We start from the raw sequence: 21,738 nt of genomic DNA, 5'->3' as shown, positions 1-21,738 counted from the left end.
ACTTCTCTCTGCCTATGATAATCTATTTGTTTTCCTGTTAGCACCTTGAAATGAGAACTCCAGGCTATGATAGCTTCCATAATGTCTGGTAGCCTTGCCTGGCATCATCACTTTTGCCCGACAGATTTAGCCCGAGGCAGTAAAGCCCACTATAAGCCCGTCATCTTGCTTCAATATTCACCTGCTTTTTCCTCAACCCTCTAAAGGTTGCTTGTACTTACGCAACGTTATTCTTTGCATTTAATGAATTTCACCCTGCACATCCCAGCACTAATCAAATGAGCAATACTTTCACATTTAATTCACAAAAACACTTACCTGTCCAGGTCTTGCCCTCCACTACCCTTGTGTATCTCCTGATCAATAGCGTTCACATGGAACAAAGAACAGCAGCAACTAATACATGTCTAGGTACAGATTACAGAGTTGTTGTCGTTATTGAGGTTGTTTTTTTTCACACTATCTAATGCAACTAATTGGATTTAGAATGTGAAGCTGAGGAGACTTGACAAGCTGTTTGGACAGAAGGATGATAAAACTGAGAGGGCAAGAGATGGGTAATGGAGCTAAGGCAGACACTTCAAGCTGTGCTGCTCCAATCAAACATGACATGTGCTCAAATGTATAGCATGAGCCATACTTTCAAACCTGCCTCCATCTATGAACTAGAATCCTTTTTGGACTGTTTTCTAATTGAATTCACAAGCTACAAAGAAGAAGAACAACAAACACTTGACTTGAGGCAACAGTTTTAACTACTTAATCATATATTTCAACATATTTAACATAATGGACAAATATATGAACACATTTTAACAAACAATATTCTTTTATAGTTAAAAATGTGTGAGTAATGGAAATGTTATGTTTCATACAGTTTTTTTTCTCTTGCTGTTCCAATTTTGAACTTTTTTAAAAAAATGATCCACCTGGTTTATTTGACCAAATTCCCTGCAGTTAGTTTGACCTTGTTTGGAATTAGATTGATCATTAACATTTTAGGGTCTATATTCATGCCCAACGCAAGTTTAGCACGATGTGCGGTTTAAATCTGTTAGGAGGCGGGGTAGTATTGTTTTAGTATTTTCGCCAAACTGCACTAGCGGGTGCAGCATAGCAAATTTAAAATGAGGCATTTTGCGATGTTGTCGGCCTTAATCGCCAACCTAATTTGATGCCAATCAATGTGGGAAAATGATATAAAGTTGGCCAGGGAGATCACAGATCTGTTAAGTGAACACTTGAAGAGGTTAGAATGTTGGTTTGGGTTACAGTTTCTCAGGTGGCCCTTTGCAAAATTAATTGCTGACCCCTGTGTTACAACCTTAAGTCTAAAATGCTTCTTTAGTTCTAAATCTTAGATGCTGTGGAGAACTCCTATTTAGCCCAAAGGACCAAAACCCCTAGAGGTAAAGTCAGCTATGTAATTTATGCAGTGCAGTGACCTCTATGTTTGATAGACCAAGCACCCCCCAACAAACACACAGACACACACACACACAAGTGCATAAAAACACATGTAAAGATAGCGTGGAGCAAAATTGACCTTTTTCAATTGAATGTTACTAGCAAATAGTGGAACACATCTTAGGGAAAGTGACAAGCCAATCACTGAAACTAAAGACAAGTTAATCATGTCTATGGTCTTATCTACTTTGTGTTTTTACAGTTATGTCAACATTATGCTGTTAAGGATGTTGCTTGATTATTTTGTTTCTAATATGGAGACTGTTTTCTTACCACAAAAGAACCATGTCGATTTGGGGTGGTATCAGACCAGATGACTCGGTCCGCACCCGAGTTTGCGTCATTTGATTAACAGTAGATCGAATGAACAGCAACAAATTTGTTTACTGATTTGTTAATAGGCTACTTTAAAAAAATGAATGTTGTGACCATTTGACTTTGAAGCTGATTATTCTTTTGAAAACTTGGATTAATTATTAATCAAATGTATAATTAATTTTTTGTTTAAATTTAAAATTTAAATAGTTAATTTTGAAAACAAATATTGAAATCCACAATAAGTTACAGGTTGACTAGTAATGTTCGACCTCAGTGGTCCACACTAATTGCATTGTTTAACGACAATGATCTGGTTCAGTAATTTCAGTCCCTTGGAGTATATTACAGATAAAGTAGAATGCTGTCGTATTATTGTTAAATATTACCACAAGGGTCATAAGTCCAGACTGTAAAACGATACTTTTATGATATGATGTTTTAGTAGCTTCATTCTTCATTGGTCAAACTCTAAAGAAATACCGGTGTTTTTGCAACTCCACTGAAGAACAGACATTTATTTTGTGCACTTCAGCGTGAACACCAGCATATCTGTGCTCGAACTGTGAATCGGCGCTTGAAATTGAAGCGAGGAGAACTGAACCATCATCTCTTAGTCTGTCTATTTGTTAATAGATGCTACAGTTAAATGTTTACTTTTCAGACTTAGCTATCACAGATGACCTTTGATCCACTGGTGAAAGGAGACATTGGATCTCTCCGTTTTCATCGACAACAAGGCATATGGAGTGATAGTTCTGTTGTATTATTGCCAATTTTTTATGTGATATTTTCTGTTGTTACAATAATGCAGTTATTGTGAAGCGTTAAATTGTTTTAAAAAAAATTGTTTTAGCTATTATTTATTCCTGCCGCAGGACAAGTGGCAGGTTCTTAAAGCAGCTCGGTTTTCTAACTCCTGTTGGCTGCTATATACTGGAATTTCCTCTGTACTAATAACTTCACGTCTGTCTGCGCAGGCTGAGTGAGCTCGCATCTTCCTGGCAGCACTCTGACTTCCTCTATCATTTATTGGTGACTCTAGCCAAATCCGCACAGCTTCCTCTTTTACTATTACCTCCAGGTTTTACATTTGAATTGATAGTTTTTGGCAACAAATGACACCGTAAACGTCTCAGCAACACAAAAAGATTCCGAAAGGCACTGTATTCAATCATTAATTGAATCTACGCTTGAATGCATTCCAACATGAGCTCGGCCTTGTACAAAGCAGTCCATCTTTATCATTTCAACTAGCAAACATCCCCTCATATTTATAGGAATGTAAGCAAGCTCTACATACTCAAAGACCAAAAACTGAATACAATAACTAGGACTACATAACAACGCTGACATATTCCACATTAATTTCATTCTTCTATAGTCTCGCTAAAGAAACATACTGTACTGTATACATACACAAATGCTGATTTGCAATTTCAGTGAGGCGTTTCATAAGTTGCTCACCAAGGAGTAGTATATATTAATTTTCCTTATCAGCTACAATATTATAAACTATGCTGTACTTTCCTTCATATTGTAGCAGTCATGCTTTTCGGGTCAGAGCAATGTTTCAACTCAGGGAGATAACAAAATAATAGCTGCGATGGGAAAGCTGCCATCCAGCCAGCCCAGATTGCTTTACGTCGAAGGGTGTGGCAATGTGTATGCTATGTAGACTCCTTTATCTGTTAATAACACCGAGACCAATTCCTTTATGCTTCCTTAAAGTCACATGAGTCAACTTCTGGGTGTGCAGTTTTATCTGGCCCAGGTAGTTTTTTTCTAAACAGGTGGAATGGGTGTTTTCAAACCTGGCACAATAATTACTATATTAACTTATCGGGAAATAAATAAAATGGACGCAATAGTTATTTTGTCAGTTATCTTGCTCTCCATTGTGGGAGAGCATGGGAATAGTGACGACTGAGCTGTATCGATGTGTCGTCATCACTAAAGGAGTCCAAGGAGTAGCTAATCATTCAACGCAGCACGCGACAAGAAATATCAAAAGAAGGTGGCGAAGCCATGATAATCTCTAATATAACGTGAAATGCGGGGTGGAAAAACACCAGAATAAGTGCTTGGGTGGCATAATACACTTTTAACACAAGTCTAGCTGTGTTATGCTACAACAGAGCGTAATCAACTGTGAACAGCAAATTACCAAGTAAATCGATAAGTGTCTACAGGGGAAAGGAATAGAACAGTTACATGGCAAGCACACTGATCCACCCAGGGAAACTTAGATCAAAAATAAAAGATGTTATTTTTATCTGCACTATTTTGCACTATGGATTGCTGAAACTTTATTTTGAGTTTTGTGAAATGAATGATATAACAGATTCCAAAATACCTCTATTATAGTTTTGATAATATATACTTTTACAATGAAGGGATTCAATTTATTCCATGACAAGAACTTTAGGCCAGCCCGAGCGTGGAACTGGACCTGCAGAGCAAAAATTGCCTTTGCTGTCTTCTGTGACACTGAATGACACTGGTGAGAACTTAACCATTGGCCCTGCACAAAAACAATGACGACCCTGCTTTTGCACCAAGCGCAGACTACTTTCTGTCCTCAAATTAGAAGGTGCACCGGCACACCCAGATGAGCGCAGCATGGCCCCAAACAAGCTAGTTCCACCCATTTTTGCAACGACATGTATCTATGAAGGTGATGAAGTACATTAATATCTGCTAATGTCAGCTGATACATAGTACCCCCTCAAAATATGATCTGGGTAATAAAATAGTTGAAGTGCTTATTAACTAGAAAGGTTAACGCACCAGACCACCCGGGATAGCTATTATGGTAATTTATATTATGAGAGGTAATGGATCTCTAATTTGGCTTTTTTTCCCAAGCAATGTAACCCTACTAAGCAGTTAAATAGTCAGAATAGTTCTCCATTCCTACTTAGGAGTTTCTGATTACCCTGAGGTGATAAAAAAAAAAGTCACCATTAAGTTTGAACTTACTCGAATGAAATGAACCTGGTTCCTTCTGGTGGCAGCAGTCATTCCGTGTAATGCAATGTACAGAAAGCACACACTATTGTTCAACTACATGGACGACATCGATCCATCCGTATTCCACCGCTTCTTACTCGTATGTGCACCGTGGACAATACGAATTGTATCATGTATTATATTTGTATCCCTTACAGATGTTTACATAATAGACTATTTTCATTTTTCCTTAAAATCAATTACATTTAAAAGCATTTATAACTTCTTTGCATCCTCACCAACATTACAGAGATTTGATGCAGTACAGAACAGACATGATTTGACAGCCCTGACGCTGTGTCAAGTAAAGCAATAAGAACTAGTTTCAAAATGCAGATACTGCTTTGAGGCATGCTGACTTCATGTTAGACTAATATTTGACTCTACATAACTGCCATCCATCCATCCATCCATCCATCCATCCATCCATCCAGCTGCAAACAGCTCAAAGCCGCAGAGACAGAGCCGCACAATGGCGGCCCTGCCCTTGGCCTATGGAGAGGTCAGGACCACAGGCAAAAGTCGAAGGCCAATACCCCCTTACCTGCAAAAACGACTCAAATAAGGCGCAACTGAAAAACATTTGAGATGTTTTATTTTCCTCTTAGCAGAATAAACACACCCACAAACACAAAATACACCTGCAAATATGTACACATAAATAATTTACAGAATTCACTATCACTACAGATCTAAATAATAAATGTTACATATACACACATATACCACACCAGTGATTTGTACAACTTTCAAAATGGAGGTTGTTTCTGTCTCTCATCCCTCTGCTCACCGCCTATTAAAATCCTAATGGCAGTTTGCCAGCCCTAGACAGTCAAGGGTGAAAACATAAGTGACCTCAAAGTGTGGATAACATGATGATGTGATCATAACCTCAAATTAAAATTCACTTCAAACTGGACTTTATAACCTTGTGGGTCTGGGGCAGACTAGGCTGCGAGACTGAACCGAGAGGAGAGTTTAATCCACTCTTGATCTCCAAAAGCTCTACTAAACTGTAATAAGGTCCGAGGGGCTTATAACATGTACTGCCATATTTCATTTGTCCATAGAGCTTATTGTTATTCTGTGTTGTTTGTATCTTAACCTAACAATTACAATAAATCATTTCATAATTAACAATAAAATAACAATTTTACTCAAGTAATGATCTATTACAAGCGTTTTACAAAATAGTACAAGAAGAAAAAAAAATTAATCATGAATTAATCTTTTTTTCCATATAACAACTTTCCGGGGTGTCTTAGAAGATGCCTTGCTTAAGGGCAGGCTACACTTCATATGCATTCCAAAATATCTGATTGCTCATGGCTACGCCACTCCCACAGTCGGAGCAACCACTCCATTTGCGATTTCCATCAGCATGATTAATAACTACAGGTGGTTTCCTTTGATAACGCTGCAATGCATGATGGGTGAGAGCGTCCCAAACATGGGTAAAAGGTTTAAAGTGGGCAAAAATAGAGCAGGCAAATGGTCAGGTGGTACAAGCAAGCTTTAAAAGCTGATCTCAAGGCTTTTAGGGCTATAGTATTTGAACTACTTAGCCCCAAATGGCTCCACATGGAAGAGTGTATGCAGACAGAGAGGTTCCATCTTCCACTGGCAAATAAAGGTAATGGGGAGCATTAACAAAAAAGGCCCTCAAGGTTTCAAGATGTCTGTATAAGAGGAGAGAGCTACTTGCACATGTGCATGCGTGCTTGTCGCTTTGACCTTGAGGACATACAGTAAGTGTATTCACATCTCATTTTCCCAGCAGGCTGTATTCATCTATTCACTCTGTGTATTCATAAAAATATGCAGAATACGAATGCACCTAAGTGTTCACACATGCTGTGGCTAATGCAAATAGGATGTATGACTTTTTAGAGTATTGGCAGGATGCCAGATAACTGCCTAATGTCTCAAGATGAAGAGAAAACATGACAGGGAGTGTTTTTTTTCCCCCCCCAACCTTTCTGGTCTCCTCTTTACAGCTGATGATATTTTTAACTTTCTTGTTTACAGCTTGGAGTGTTGTAGTCTTGACGCTATCCATATTTAAGAAGATAAGGAGCCAATCCTTCCACTTTTATAGGTGTCTTCATGTGTCCCACTCTGTCACTGTTCTTCCTGATATGAGCTCCAAGCTTCAAAAGAATATTGTCAGGTTGAGTGCTGTGGCTCCAAGCTATTTATAAGAGCTTAAAAAACAACAACCAAAATCTCATTGTGATGTTTTATATCATGAGAACATTCCAAAGTTGGCATTTCCCTGATTAGGACTTACTTTTTTCAAGAGCTTGTTAGATCTATTACACCCACAAAAGGTTTACTGATTGACTTGTGGATAGAACGTCTGCCTCATAGTAATAAGGTTCTGGGTTTGAATCCCAGCTTTTCTCTGAATATACAAGCTTCCTGCCACAATCTAAGGTTTTGCCATCCATCCTTCCATTGTTTAGATCTTTTGGCCTTGTTAAGTTTGCGAGTGGGCTGGATCTTATCCCAGATGAAATCAGACAAGGAGAGGCACTCACCTATGGACAATGTTGAATTTTGACCTTCCCATGGCGCACATTCCCCCCATGCTGTTAGTTTTCTCCGGCTAGCCCGGCTTCTTCCCACCTTCCAAAATAATCCTTGGTCGATAAATTGAGGACCCTTGCTCAAAGTCAGATGGCATTGGCTCCAGTTACCTGCTACACTGATGGGGCAAGGGGTTAATGCAGAGCTTACATACTGCAACTTGGTTACCATGGTGACACCATGATGATGTCCACTGCGGGGCAGGGCACAGGTTGACCCAAGGATGACAGCAGCAAGTTTGTACATAGTTGGCCATGGATGCTAAGCCACCAATAGATCACAGCTCACCAATATGCATTTGTCAGTGTTACGGAAAGCTCTGGCTTATCTTATGACACAACCAACCTGGCACATCAACAGTATCACAATTCTGCCAGCACATTGACAGAATAACAATGCCTGAATGTCTGGAGGTTACATCAGAAAATGCATCACCTTTTATATCAAAAGGCTTTATTGATCATACGAGAAAACTCCCTTGTTCAAAGTTTATGTATCAGGGGCATCACTTTTTCTGGAATGGAAATCTACTGTAGGTGATTACAGCTATTCATCAAAAGTCAAAATAATAGTAGTATATTGGATATACAGTGATGTCATTTGGGCTTCCTCTCTTATTTCTCTCTGTCCTTTATAGGACACTATGCTCCCCTGCAGAACACAATCACCAGTATTCTATATCCCATTTACGCAGCTGAGAACCTAAGCTCTCACTTGACATTGTGAATTACTCTCCAAATCCAGCCACACACAAAAATTGATACTGTGTAATTTGTAAAACCAACATTAATGCCATTTTAATATCACAAAAGACAGAGAAATAAAGTGCCACATCCTGACTGTATTTGTGCAAAGTATTTGTGTGGCCATACAAGGCTCAAAATAAGTAGTTTCACAGAAACATGTATACTGATGCCATAGACATGCAAGGCGGTCTGTTCCAAATTTTCAGGATAAGTATTTTTGTGTGCGACTATCAATCGACATGAAGCACCCCTCTCATTCTGAATAAAATCATCATTGGAATAGGCTTGATCACCTCAGAAAATTCCGAACGAGGTGTGTACGTGAAGTATATTTATTTCGATCAGGCTTTTAATCCCAATAAATGTGTCCATGTGAGTGTAGCCTATGATAAGTAGCTGATTCTGAAAAAAAAATTGCACATTCAGTCAATGAAATGTACAGAATCTGAGTTTCCCTTACAATCTCAAAGCAATCATCTCTCAATTTTCCTGTGGTTGTGGTATGGTTCTTTCAATGCGCTGTTTAACCTCCAAAGTCAGTAAAGTACATTTAATTTTCTGCAACAATGACTTCAAGACTCTCTATCCTATTCTGTTGTTATTTGAAATGTTTACATTTGCACTACGATGATGAAGTGAGTTTGCCTTTGTGTTATTTCTCGACATTGTCGATTGTATCAGCAAACAGAAAACAGCAGGTTACATGTACAAACACAACACCTCTATCTACCCCCCACAGCTTGGCAGCCTGGCAGAGGATTTGGCAAGGACTTGTTCCCTTCTCCAGCAGTTCTAGGAAAGGGGGATCATTTCCAACCCCAGCCAAAGCAGAGAAACTAAAGAGATGGGGAGCGGGAGACGTCAGGATAATCCTCCAACAGCCATAGTAAGTATCGCATAAGAAGGAGAACAGGCAACAGCAAAGTACAGAAAGTCAAATGAATTTCTGCACTTTTTTTAGTCACTTGCCTCTTTTCCGTCACAAAGTCGGAATGGAGAAAATAAGATGATTACCTTGCTCCGCTATCAAAAAAAAAAAACATATTTACCCATTCTCTGAGCTGCCAACAGAGAAGCTGTATGAAATTGTGTATTTTTGATGAACCCATGATTGATTGGAGTTCCAGGAAAAGAAGCTTTTCTGTCTAGCTGTCAAAGTCACTGCTGAAGAGGCAGATTTGTACATGGGGAAGATCCTTAAAAGCTCAACTAAATAAAAAGTGGAATTCAAGAACATTCAAAAGAAGCAATTCATCACCACATACACAAAACAAATGCACAAACGTGGTGCATTGACATTATTCAAACAGGCAAACACTTGGGTTAGGTTTCAAGGAATTCTTTAGAATAAATTGAGGTGCCCAACATATGAGTCATCTATGAGTCTATATATTTGTGTCTATCTTCAATGTTTTTTCCACTTGAAAATGAGTCAGAAAAGACGTAAAGCAAAGAATGAATACAGAGTAACATAAAACTTCTTTTCAGACATCCGCCAAGGACAAACTGTTGACACACCATTTACGGCCAGACCCGCTCAGTCTATAGTCTTATTTCTTTCCATGTGTGCAATTGTGAATACTGTTAGGTACTGTTGTAAAACACTATGGGCTGAATTCACTAAAGGCTTGTGTGGCTTTTGTGTGGTGCTAAACGGTAATAATCGAACAAACAGATCTAAATCTCAAATAGCGGGCATTTGGTGTGATGCCTCACAAATTTATATCCCAAGCAGAATGCGTCTAAGTGTGGCAGTGGTATTTGCAACATTAAGATGTTAACGTTAGAATGTTAAGACCGAGCAATGTATATATATAGTGTCTATATATAGTATATATATGTATATATATATATACTATATATATGCATGTGTATATATGTATATGCGTATATATGTATGTATATATGTACATGTGTAGATATGTATATGTGTAGATATGTATGTATATATATATATATATATGTATATATGTATGTCTATATATATATATATATATACGTATATATATATATATACACGTATACACACACACATGTATATATCAAGACACCACTGTTTGTCTTTTTTCATGTCTTTATTTTACCTCTGCACGCTCTCACTGATGTTCCCGCAATTGAGTGCACATAGTAGCATGCCTTCACAAAGAGAAATAGAAAAGATGCAAGGGGAAAACAATAGAATAGCTCACCTTAATAATACCACAAAGAATGAGGAAACCTAATGAAGACAGATGAAAGTAATCTTTTGTTTGTCATTGTGCAAGTTCCCTCCGTCATCTCCTGAAGGACAAAGATTGAAAGGCACTTATGTATATACGATAAGCTGTTTTGTCTGTGACCTCCATGCACAACAAAAAAGCTGCTTTTACACTGCTTTATTTTCATAGCAAAATCAAACCTAAGATTCGGCTTCATCACCTACGATACACAAACATCTCTAGGCATGATGGGTAACGTCTGACACAAGGCAATACTTCAAGAAGGTACTAAAATACACAGAACACACAACACAGCAAACGTGCTGATAAACTGCAAGAAAAATACAAGATATATTTAGAATGAAAAGTAATGTTTTTCTTCGTTTTATACAATGGTGCTACATAAAAGTACCATATACATAAATATTAATTAGTCTTCGCAGAAAGCGACTCTCTTAGATTAAAAAACTGTCTTCATCACAGCATGAATAAGAACAAACATAATAACCATTATAAACTGTTGATATTGATGCTCGTTCCGTCTGTCGACAGTGTAAGCAAAGTATTTTTTTTGCTCTGTGAGGTTGTTGTTGTTTTAAACCACATCTTGCTAATTGTCTTTTATTATTGTATTTGCCGGTGTGTTTGTTGTTGCGGATGCAGTTTCATACTTGGAGCTGTTTTCAATATGTTGTCCTCACATAAATATGCCAAATTGAGTACAAAACATTCTTGACACCAGTGATTCCTTATTGCGTGTTACGGACATATGATGGGTGGTAAGTAAAAAATTTCAGGGGGTCCTTGATTTGTACCAACATAACTCTGTACAATGTTTTGAGCATCTGAATGTAGAATCAAAAATGAGAGAATATTTGCTGGCTACTGTTTATCCATATGAATGTTAAATATTTTATATTTGTAGTGCGTTCAGTTGAAAAATCTTTGTAAATCATTAAGTTATGTTTTTATTTACATTTTACAAAATATCCCATCTTTATTGGAATGCAGGATAATATTTACTGCAAACATTACAAGTGAACATCCACAGATTAAGCCTGTAAAGACGCTCGCTCGGGTGGATTGAAGAAAAAAAAAAAGTCAGGATGTTGTTTTGTGTTCCATGCATCACTTGGAGTTTACAGTTGTGAGCCAGAGAGAGGGCAGAGTAGCAGAAAGCTCAGCGTTCACAGCGTGAGTACTTAAAGAAAACCACCACACACTTACACACACCCACACTTACACACACACACTTATTAAACAGTTCTTCTCTATGATTTGCTACAAACAGCCCTGTTGACACTTTGGGGCTGGCAGTCCTATCTCCTGCAAATGAGCCACTGCTCATCCAAATTTGCCCTACCAATGGAAGTACATATCACTGTTGCCACTTGCACTCATTAGGTGGCACTTCATGATTAAATCATCAATTGTCACACAACAGCAAACACACATTTGGATTTGTGAGAAATAATCATGAATAGAAAATGATGGACACAAATTATTACCAGAAGTCGTAAGACACAGGGTCTCTAATTAATATCAATTTTATATTAAATAGAAATTGGTCCGACCGATTGTAATTGCAAAAAGAGCAATTGAATTGGACCACACAACACTGCAAGTGGAACTAATGTTGTGGCAAGTAAGTTTGGGTTAATTTTGGTTCTGCCTAAAGAGATGTCACTTTGGCAAAAGCAGCAAAAGAAATTAGTATGTAATACAATTAGTTGATTTCATGTAATCCAGCCATGTCTTAATTCATGACTACAAGTAACGCTGTAGCTGACCTTTCAATCCGTTTATGCAAATTTGCTTGACATTTGGTACATTCATGTGCCATTTCTTCTTAACAACGCATGTTTAAGAGCGCTAGAAATGAGCGATTGGGGCTTGCAAAGACAAACATGACCCTAGGCTCGATGAAAAGAATCGGGATCCAACTAATCCCAAAATGAGACAGAGAAAGTTTCATCTCAAAAGAGTGCCTGTCGATTGTAATCTTAATTAAAAAAGCCCATTTTCTCTTTGACTGTCTGCCTGTTTCTCCTTATGTATACATCTCGTCCTCTCTTCATCTTTAGAATCAGAATTTGAGGACAAATGGGTACGATTGATGTTTGAGATAATAAGAAATGAGTTGCTGATAAAAGCTCAGGGCAAGAAAGGTTGTACATTGCATGTGCGTGTGTGTGTGTGCGTGCGGGGGGCTGAGAGAGCGAGACCTACACCTCAGTGCTAATACTTTATGGAGTGACATGATGTCACAAACCACACTCTATCTGCGACATCACAAATTCTCACATCTTGAAATGAAACATTCACACATTCTTACACACATTCTAGCATGTGTAGAACATCATCAAAGACTGACAAGGGTAGAAAAATAGTGACAGGTTCTATTGGATTTCGTCTTATAGGGAGTACGCCATTGTCTGCCCAAATTACTCAATGCATGTTTGTTTTTCTTCAGATTAAGGAAGGTACTCACACCAACACAATAAAAAAACATACTCACACAAGGTGCTTTTTTTTTTTTTATCTGATCTGTTATTATTGATTCTCTGGGTTCGGGAGAGTATACAGCACTGGACCGCTTTTTTTACCCTGCCGAAACTCGTGCCCGCATACGGGCAGGGTCAAAAAGCTACTACTCTAGCTCTACTCCTGCAGTCCACACACTTAGTAGCCTGCCAATGTTACAACTCTAAATGTATGTCAGTTGAGGTCTCATCAGCATCCCTGAGCGTCTGCTACTCAGGCGACAGCCTTTCTGTCTGGGCTCCCCAGCCTTTAGTGTCACAGTCATGAAGGTGATCACCTTCGCTGTCACCATAGAGTTGTTCTCCCCACCTCGTCAGATTCCCTGCAAACACGTAATTTACGCGGCCTACACATTCATATTTAATCTCCAAAATTGATATGCTGACTGTGAACAGACTGTTTAGTGATAATATTATCAATTGTTCAAAATACTTTCAGACCTCATCATCTTATTGGCAACGCAAAATGCTTTCAGGTCTTAGGTCATTGTCTGTGTATATATATATATATTGTCTGTATATATATATATATATATTTGTATGTACATATATCTCAAGACACCACTGTTTGTCTTTTTATGTCTTTTTTCATGTCTTTATTATACCTTTGCACGCTCTCACTGATGTTCCCGCAATTGAGTATATATATATATATATATAGTTTATATATATATATATATATATATATATATATATGTGTGTGTGTGTGTGTGTGTGTGTGTGTGTGTGTGTGTTTTGCTAACAGGGAATTCAACTATATCCCTTCAGTTCCAATGCAAACACACCATTCATACACTGATGGTTGCAGGCAATATTTTTTTTAATTGTACGGCTAAAACGTTTGTCATTACTGAGAATGCACGAATCCGTATTCAGAGAAAAGTAGTCGAAATTGTATTTAATAATGGCAACAAATAAAAAACTGCATGAATGCACACGAATTGTTAATCCACCTGGGTGGTCTCTAAAAATCCTTCAGAGTCTTGTTGGTTGAAAATTTGCTGCACATACACAATGTAACTCAGCAAGGCAGTAAATGTACATTACAATTGTACAATTTGTACAATATGTTAAGTGTTTTCAAACTCCCAGATACATATACATATCTTAAACTGTTGTGGATTTGGGCTCAAAGTTGTGCTGTAATTTAAATGAACAGAAATTTATTTATGATTTCCCTCCCTAAAATAATAGTACCTAAGCGACCTGGTACCTAATTTGTCTCACTGGATTATGTTTAGGCCATCCACAACATTGACTCAAATCTTTTGTTTATAATTTATCTGTGGGTTTCGGTATGTCCCAAATTTCTCACATTTTCAACAGGATAAAAGGAAAAAATATTAATAGCTTGTGAAATCAAGATATGCCAAAAACAATTGTCTTCAATCCATGTCACAGTTGCTTTTATTTAGCCAGCAATAATTATAGGAGGTCTCTATTGTCTCAGGCTGACATAGCAGTAGGAGACGATTCTCAAAAGATACCAAGACTTTATATTACTTTGGAGCGCTTCATTTTATTTTTGTTTGAATAAGCATTAAGTTTGATTACACATTCTCATGACAAGCGCACTTCATTTAAATATTTGCCTTTCGGCGCTCCATCAAATGTATTTGGAGTTTCACATTCCCATTTGGTCATAATTGACAAAAGGCTTTGGTTAACACGCAGAATGAATAAGAGATTTGAGAAACTAATGAACAATTTAAAAAAATGTCCAAGTACCATTTGACCAGTGACCCACAAATACTAATGCAAGATTGAAATAAAATTTTATGAGTATATGCTTAATGCTTACACTACCATTCAAAGATTTGGGGTCACCGAGGCAATTTTGTGTTTTTCATGGAAACTAATATAATTGCTCCAGGGTTTTCAAGAATTTTCTAATCAGCTATTAGCCTTCTTCTTTCATTTTAAAAGTAAGGACATTTGTAAGTGACCCCAAACTTTTGAATGGTAGTGTATGTACAGTATATAATTTGCCATGGTCAGCAGATTTTATTATTCTTTTGTTTATTGCTGGGCTCCCAAGTTGCAGTGATAGTATTCACAAAATGTGGAACTGATAAAAGACTGTGACAAGGATACATACATGAATCGTCTTTGTTTTACAGTTTTGCCAACTAAAACCACAACAAGGTGACATTTTTCCACATGACAGTAGCTGGGTGAACTGCTGGCATCCCATCTTTTTTCCTCCAGCTAATACCGGGACGTCATCGTGACATAGGCCATGAAGGGCTCGATAGGACATTGCAATCTGGCAGAACTCGATGAGGAGCACAGAAGGCATAGCCACAGGAAGAAACAACTTGAAATGGCGGTTCTCCTTGTCATGGGCAGAAAGCGAAGTGGATTCAGTGGTAGCATTGTAGTGTCTTGCAGAAAGGAATGTCCAACACTCTGACGGAGATTGCAGTGTCAACAGAGTCTTAAATAGCGGGTTGTTGCTGACTGGCTGACAGACTGATTGGCTGGCTGTCATGGCAGACTAATTGGTTCTTTGGCATGGCAGACTGTGACAAAATCAAAGTTTGCCCACCATCACAGAACGGATTAAAGCAATGCTACTGGAGGTACCACTATGTTTGGCAGCTTATTAAACATCTTGCACTCACTCCACTTCACTGGAAGGCAAAGTGACTTTTCCAACGTAATCACCGTCGAATTTATTGGCATCATGAAGGGCAATTGGTTACCACCTCTGCCTCAGACTAGTGAGATGAAGCCCATTCCAGCTAAATTTGGGCAAGAGGTGGAGTACAGCCTAAAGAAAAAAACTTTCACGCAATGGACAATTTAGTTTTAAATTCAACCTAGAATGCACCTTTTGAAATTTAGGAGGAAAATGATTCTGGTTACCCCACCAAACACACATAAAACACTTTATATTGTAACTCCAATGTAGTGACCTGCTTCATAAACAGAGTTTCAAACTAAAAACATATTTATAAAACGTGTGTTCTTTTGTTGTTCACCTGTACAGCCTGACACAACTCATTGAGAGATGTGGAAATAAATGAGTGATTGAATGGCGAGAAAATTGGGGAAGAACCGAGAGATAACAAGGTGTTTATGGAAGACGCCTCCCTGCAATGTTCCCCCCAGCTCACATTAGGGGAAACATCACTGAGCTGAAAGGAGCGCATGGGGAAATGCTCTGCTGATAACGACTGTGATGGGCCAAGATGATAGCAATCATAGTAACCATGCTAATCACGGCCCATCCTCTGAGGACTGTGATAGCATCTGAGGGGTGTGCTTAGAGAAAAATGTTGGTGTGCCTACTCATCCATTGTCAGTAGCTTTGTTGCGGTAATAGCCCAACACAAACCTCCCAAGTGGAATAACATTGGAACTACGGATGTTAGGAGTCAGCAATGCTGAAAATAAACAAGGCAGGACACAGCTAGGACATACTGCGAGTGTCTAGCTTCATCACGTTCACCTGCACATTCAAACATAATGAAACCCGTCACGTTATAATTTGAATTTCAGAGAGGTGTTAATTAGAATATTAGCGGAGAGTAGGAATAGATTGAACAGTGTTAGACTGCAAAATCCTAGAGATTAGGATGTTTTCAAAATTGTGTCTATCTCCGAGAGCCAAAAATGTAATCAACATCACAAAATAACACCGCACATTTGGCCAAGACCTCTACCACAGTACCGCATTAAACAATGAATATACCCGTGACATTAAGAGTCAATCAAAATGGAGGATTATTACAACCATCACCATAACAATCAAGAAGGTAAATTGCTTGCAGTGTATGGTAGATAGTAATCACTTCATTCATTTATATTATACTCTGAATAATCCCTCAAGGCAGAATTCCACCCACACTGCTGAATACAGAGTGAAAGGGACATACTTGCAAACACAACTGCACCTCTTGAGCTGAGGGCAGCCGTAGTTCTAGCCAGTGTGAGGCCTCTTTTCATTCAGTCGAATCAATTCATGATAAAGAATCATTCAGAAGACTTGTCCATGACTCTGTCAGAATATTGACAAATTTTTTCCTCTGCAACATGTGTGTCACTATGCATCTGCAGAGAGAAGCTCTGTGTTTGTTTGCATATCTGACCATGTTTAAGGAGTAATCGTATTTGGAGAAATAGTCCCTGCATGCAAGTTGAAATTATACTGTATCTCTCATTATTCTCTAAGGACGTGTCATGTCTCCTGTCTCCGAGAGTGTGAACATTTTCCCGTGACAATACTTTTTTTTGTTCAACCTTATGAGGCGGAACTGTCAGTCTCAATGATACTCGAACACGTGTTGAGAGATATTTTGGACCACATTTCGTAACCGAACTGAATCAGCTGTCGGTTTGAAAGCTGTCTTCTCCATACAAAAGTACATTATTCAGCTTCTTTCATTCTTTCTCTTTTGGGTATTCTGTTGAAGGACTCATGCACTTTGGTTCATGAGCTTGAAATCAAGCTTTTTGACTTTGGTCAGATCAATTTGCTCTGAAATGCCTTGATAGTCCGTGGGATTTCACTTAACTCTGCACAGACTCACTACACCTTCAACTGGATGAAAGAACGTAACAGCCTCATCTGCGTTTTACCTTTAGCATCATTTTTGCATTTTGAAAAGACACCTCTTTATTTTAATTGGACTTAAACTGCACCACATATTCTCACAAGATCCCATCGGAGAAGTCACGTCACTTCTGTTCTAGAGCAACTTCACTGGTTGCCCATTACAGACTATCCATCCATCCATCATCCATTTTCTGAGCCGCTTGTCGTCACGAGGATTGCAGGTGTCCTATCCTAGCAGTCTTGCCACCACTACCTAAAGTCAATGAAATCATAATCGCAAAAACAATTGGAACTGTATTGGGTACCGTAATTTTCGGACTATAAGTCGCACCGGAGTATAAGTCGCACCAGCCATAAAATGCCCAAAAAAGTGAAAAAACCCATATATATGTATATAAGTCGCTCCTGAGTATAAGTCGCCCCCCCACCCAAACTATGAAAAAAAAACGCGACTTATAGTCCGAAAATTACGGTAATTGAAAGTGGAGTGATTCATACAGCTGACCTTAAAATACCCAGGGGTCACCAATGCGTTGCCTGTGGGCAAGTAACACGCGAGAACCGCATAAGTTGCCCCTAGGTCTGTTCTAAAAATAGCTCACCAGTGATTTATCATTATTCAGGAGGTGTTTATCACATTAGTAGCCCTTCACACTAATCAGTCGGCCAAGAAGTAGTTAACACTTTCAAAACGGTTCGTGACCGCTGTGATCTAGTGCTATGTTCAGTGTGTTACTCCGCCTTAGTTGTTGAACTAGTTTGCCCTCTCTTATACTCATGCTGAATGTATTTTTAGAATGTTTTCAACATCATAAAATATTCCGATTTAAACCAATAATGTATGTATCTCAAGGGATGCAAACAACAACAAGAAAACCACGAGTAAATGTGTAATTTAAACTCTTATTAGTTAGAGTGACATCAGCTTCAAGTATTTATATAGGCATGTTTATTTAAAAGTCACACCTACACAGTCTTTGTATAGACACTCTAATGTCTAATTTCTCCAAGCAAACATTTACACTTTACTAAAACACTCACATTAGCAAGCTGGAAGTTGCTCCGAGGGGAGCAATATGCATCAAAATGCCTTGATGCGCAACTGCTGTAGCTTGAAGCAAATGGCACTCTGACTCTTATTCACAACCACACACAAAAAATGGTCCTAATGGCAATCGTGACATCTTGAAAGAACAAGCATCTTCACCTTGATGCTGTCCGTCATATGATGTCATTTATAATGATATGTAATTACCGGTGAGGCAGGCAGATGTTTCAAGCGAAACCCGCTGCTCTCTCGGCACATTGGGTCACTTGATCGTTCTGATAAGGCGTCTGGTATGACTCAATAGTTCCTTTCACACTGCCTATCAAAGAAGCTTTTTCCTGGGCTGCTAATCATGCGGCAATTGCATACTGTGGCGGTGAATTAATAGAGCTATTAAATGTAATATTGTCTGTGAAATCACCCAACAGGTCTGCTCACAGAAGAGTAGATTATATCTATACAGAAACTATATAGTCGGAGCATATTTTTGAGGAATAGAATCACGTCGTTCATCTATTCACGTTCTATGCTTATGTAGTGACAGTGATTCCCATTAAAATCAGGGTGATCGAGGCGCACACATTGCAGAAGCAGAAATTGCGCCAGTGTATTTATACAGTTAAACTGAAAGATGTGGCAATTGAAGATGACCTGGCACCCACAATCATGCTTTTGTGTAGGACACCTACCATCGTACCCCTCTGCCACAGTCAGATGCTATCGAAATATATATTCATCCATCGATCTATCCATCAATCCATCCATACATCCAGCCCCATCCATCCATCATCTGAACCGCTTATCCTCAGCTGGGTCGCGGGCACCCTGGAGCCTATCTCAGCTGACTTCAGGCAGTAGACGGAGGCCACCCTGAATTGGTTGCCAGCCAATCGCAGGGAACACATAGATAAACAAACTCACACTCGAACCTACCGAGAATTTTGATTGATCAATCAGCCTACCATTGATATTTTTGTCATGTGAACTCCACACAAAACACATTCTCATATAATACAATATTTACAAAAGATTCAACTTAATCATCCATGTCTGACATTTCAAAAACTTTTATAACAAGTACAGCACATTTTTTCTAGCTTTGGTAGAACTTTGTTTAACTCTGGTAAATATATTTTCACAGCATTGGATCAATGTAACACCCTGTTGCTGAAAGTCTGAAGTGAAAGGTCATTGGGAATACATGTGTGAAATGCTCCAAAACACAAGACAAGAACATGAGGCAATGGAAGCCAAAATCATAATGGCCACAAATAGTTGTCATTGCAGGTTCCATTATGAATTCAGTGTAATGATGCTTATCAATGTAATAGACTCTCTAAACATTGCACCGGTGCAGATGCTGATGCATTTAGTCTGTTGGCAATCTCTGGTCGAATGCTGCCTGGAGCAGCAGCTATAGCTTTTTCTCCTTGTACTTAACAGGAGGCTTAAGGGTTATGTCGTTTGTGGCTAGTGTGTCCTGTGTGGACAAGAGCTCTAAATGTACGATGTCAAGGCTTTGACAAAGTTCTTCTTTAGCCCTTTTACACAGCAGAGCATGGAATAGACTGGATTAGTCTCTGAAACAGAAACAGAAGAAAATGCCACATAAGAAACAGAAACAGACTGCCTTCCAAAAGTTGTACATGATGATATAGAGCCACACAGCCTCAGACACTCTCATGCATGCTTATTTATTAACAGCTCAGCTGAAAAAAGCAACAATGTCTCAGCAGAACTTTCATCCATTTTGGATTGTATTCACTGACAACAAATAAAATCCGTATTCACACTGCTGTTCATTCTCTGATGTGGCCCCACGCGGTTTACAAAAGGGAGGAAGAAGCCAGAAAGAAGGAATTGTGGGGAGGCGAGAGTACCACACTGTGATGAAGCACAGATCTTTTTGTAGCAGCTGCAGAATTCAGAGGGCTCCCTTTCATCCCCTGATGCTGATTCCCCTTATTCTGAAATCACTGGCACAATGAGTCATTTAATTCAAGAGGGACAAGAGGCAAACAATCTCATTTCAAGTTGGTCCATATGGGACTCATCAGCTTTCACTCTGCAGGTTCTATTTATTTTGCAAACTAAACTTTGACCTTAATCTTGTTTCCAATTTTCATTTTTTCTTTAATAGTTTGATCGAAAAATGAAAACAGAACTTCACAGCATGTTTCATGTGGTTTTCCATAATTCTTACTCGTGCTATTCATCCACAGAGATTGCTGATATAAGCACAAGTAATGAATGCGCTTGTTTCAGGTTATGTCCTAATACCATCATAACAACTGTATTATCCTGTCAGATTACTTGTGCTCAGCATTAATCTTACAATAGCTGCATCACAAGGAACAAATTCTCCATTTTGCCTCCAATCATTGAGGACAAATCACGTTTTGACTCGGCACATTCTTCGTGTTTCTGTGTGCAGTTTAATCTTTGCATGGAATACTGGTTGTAACATTGCATGGATGTCTAAAAGGGGCCATGACAAACAACCTGGAGCAAGTGAGGACGGAAGTATGAAGGACAATGCCTCTGTTATCTTTTACTCGGAATTTTCCTTTGAAAATGTTTTACGTAATTGTATGTAACACAGCAGCACTGACAATATGCTTGTTGGTATGAGTCATCCGTTTTGAAATGCAAATGCATGCACGACATCTTGTCTACACACTAGAGAATGACATGTTTCCAATTAATGGTCATACTAGTGATGAGCCATACAATTTTAAGCAACAGCTTTTGTAAACAACAAATCTTTTTCCCGTCACAGATGACGGGAAACAAATGAGATCATTATATGCTTTCCAACTCACTGTAACCCAGTTCTGTTTGACCTCCAAAGATGAAGTGCAGCAGTTACAACTGGGCCATACAGTGATGGAAGATGCAGTACTGGTAATCAGTATACACTAATTGATGAACTTCAAAATGAATTGAAATCACTGTTCAGGCTTTCCGTTGCATTTTTGATACCGTTTTGCCATATACCATAAGGTTCACTTAAGATTCTTTTAATTTATGAATGAACATCGGCCTTACAGTTTGTTGTGTTTAATTCTAATTCCTTCCAATTACGTTCACGTTTTGACTCTCACCTGCAGCCATCTTTCAAGTTTTCGACATATCGGAACTTAGGTCTACTTCCTGCTTCTGTGTGGAAGAAGCATGGGAAATAGTCCTAGTGGTCTGATGCTGCAGTCACTAGATGGATTCAACAAACATTTTTCTGCTACCATATTTACAATGTTGC

At 38.6% G+C, this 21,738-nt stretch overlaps 1 protein-coding gene and 1 long non-coding RNA gene across 2 annotated transcripts in view; one reads left to right on the top strand and one right to left on the bottom strand.

Annotated features, from left to right (window-relative positions):
• LOC119133094 overlaps window positions 1-8,956 on the top strand; it is an 84,518-nt gene extending 75,562 nt beyond the window's left edge. The window contains exon 3 of the long non-coding RNA XR_005100049.1: window positions 8,869-8,956. This is a non-coding gene — a long non-coding RNA (uncharacterized LOC119133094). The remainder of the gene's footprint in view (window positions 1-8,868) is intronic.
• Window positions 1-21,738, bottom strand: part of LOC119133092 (calsyntenin-2-like) — a 138,304-nt gene that overhangs the window by 99,731 nt on the left and 16,835 nt on the right. The window lies entirely within an intron of this gene.

This window comes from Syngnathus acus, chromosome 13, assembly GCF_901709675.1.
Source record: "Syngnathus acus chromosome 13, fSynAcu1.2, whole genome shotgun sequence".
NCBI classification, from domain to species: domain Eukaryota; kingdom Metazoa; phylum Chordata; class Actinopteri; order Syngnathiformes; family Syngnathidae; genus Syngnathus; species Syngnathus acus.
This window is presented reverse-complemented; position numbering and strand designations above follow the sequence as displayed.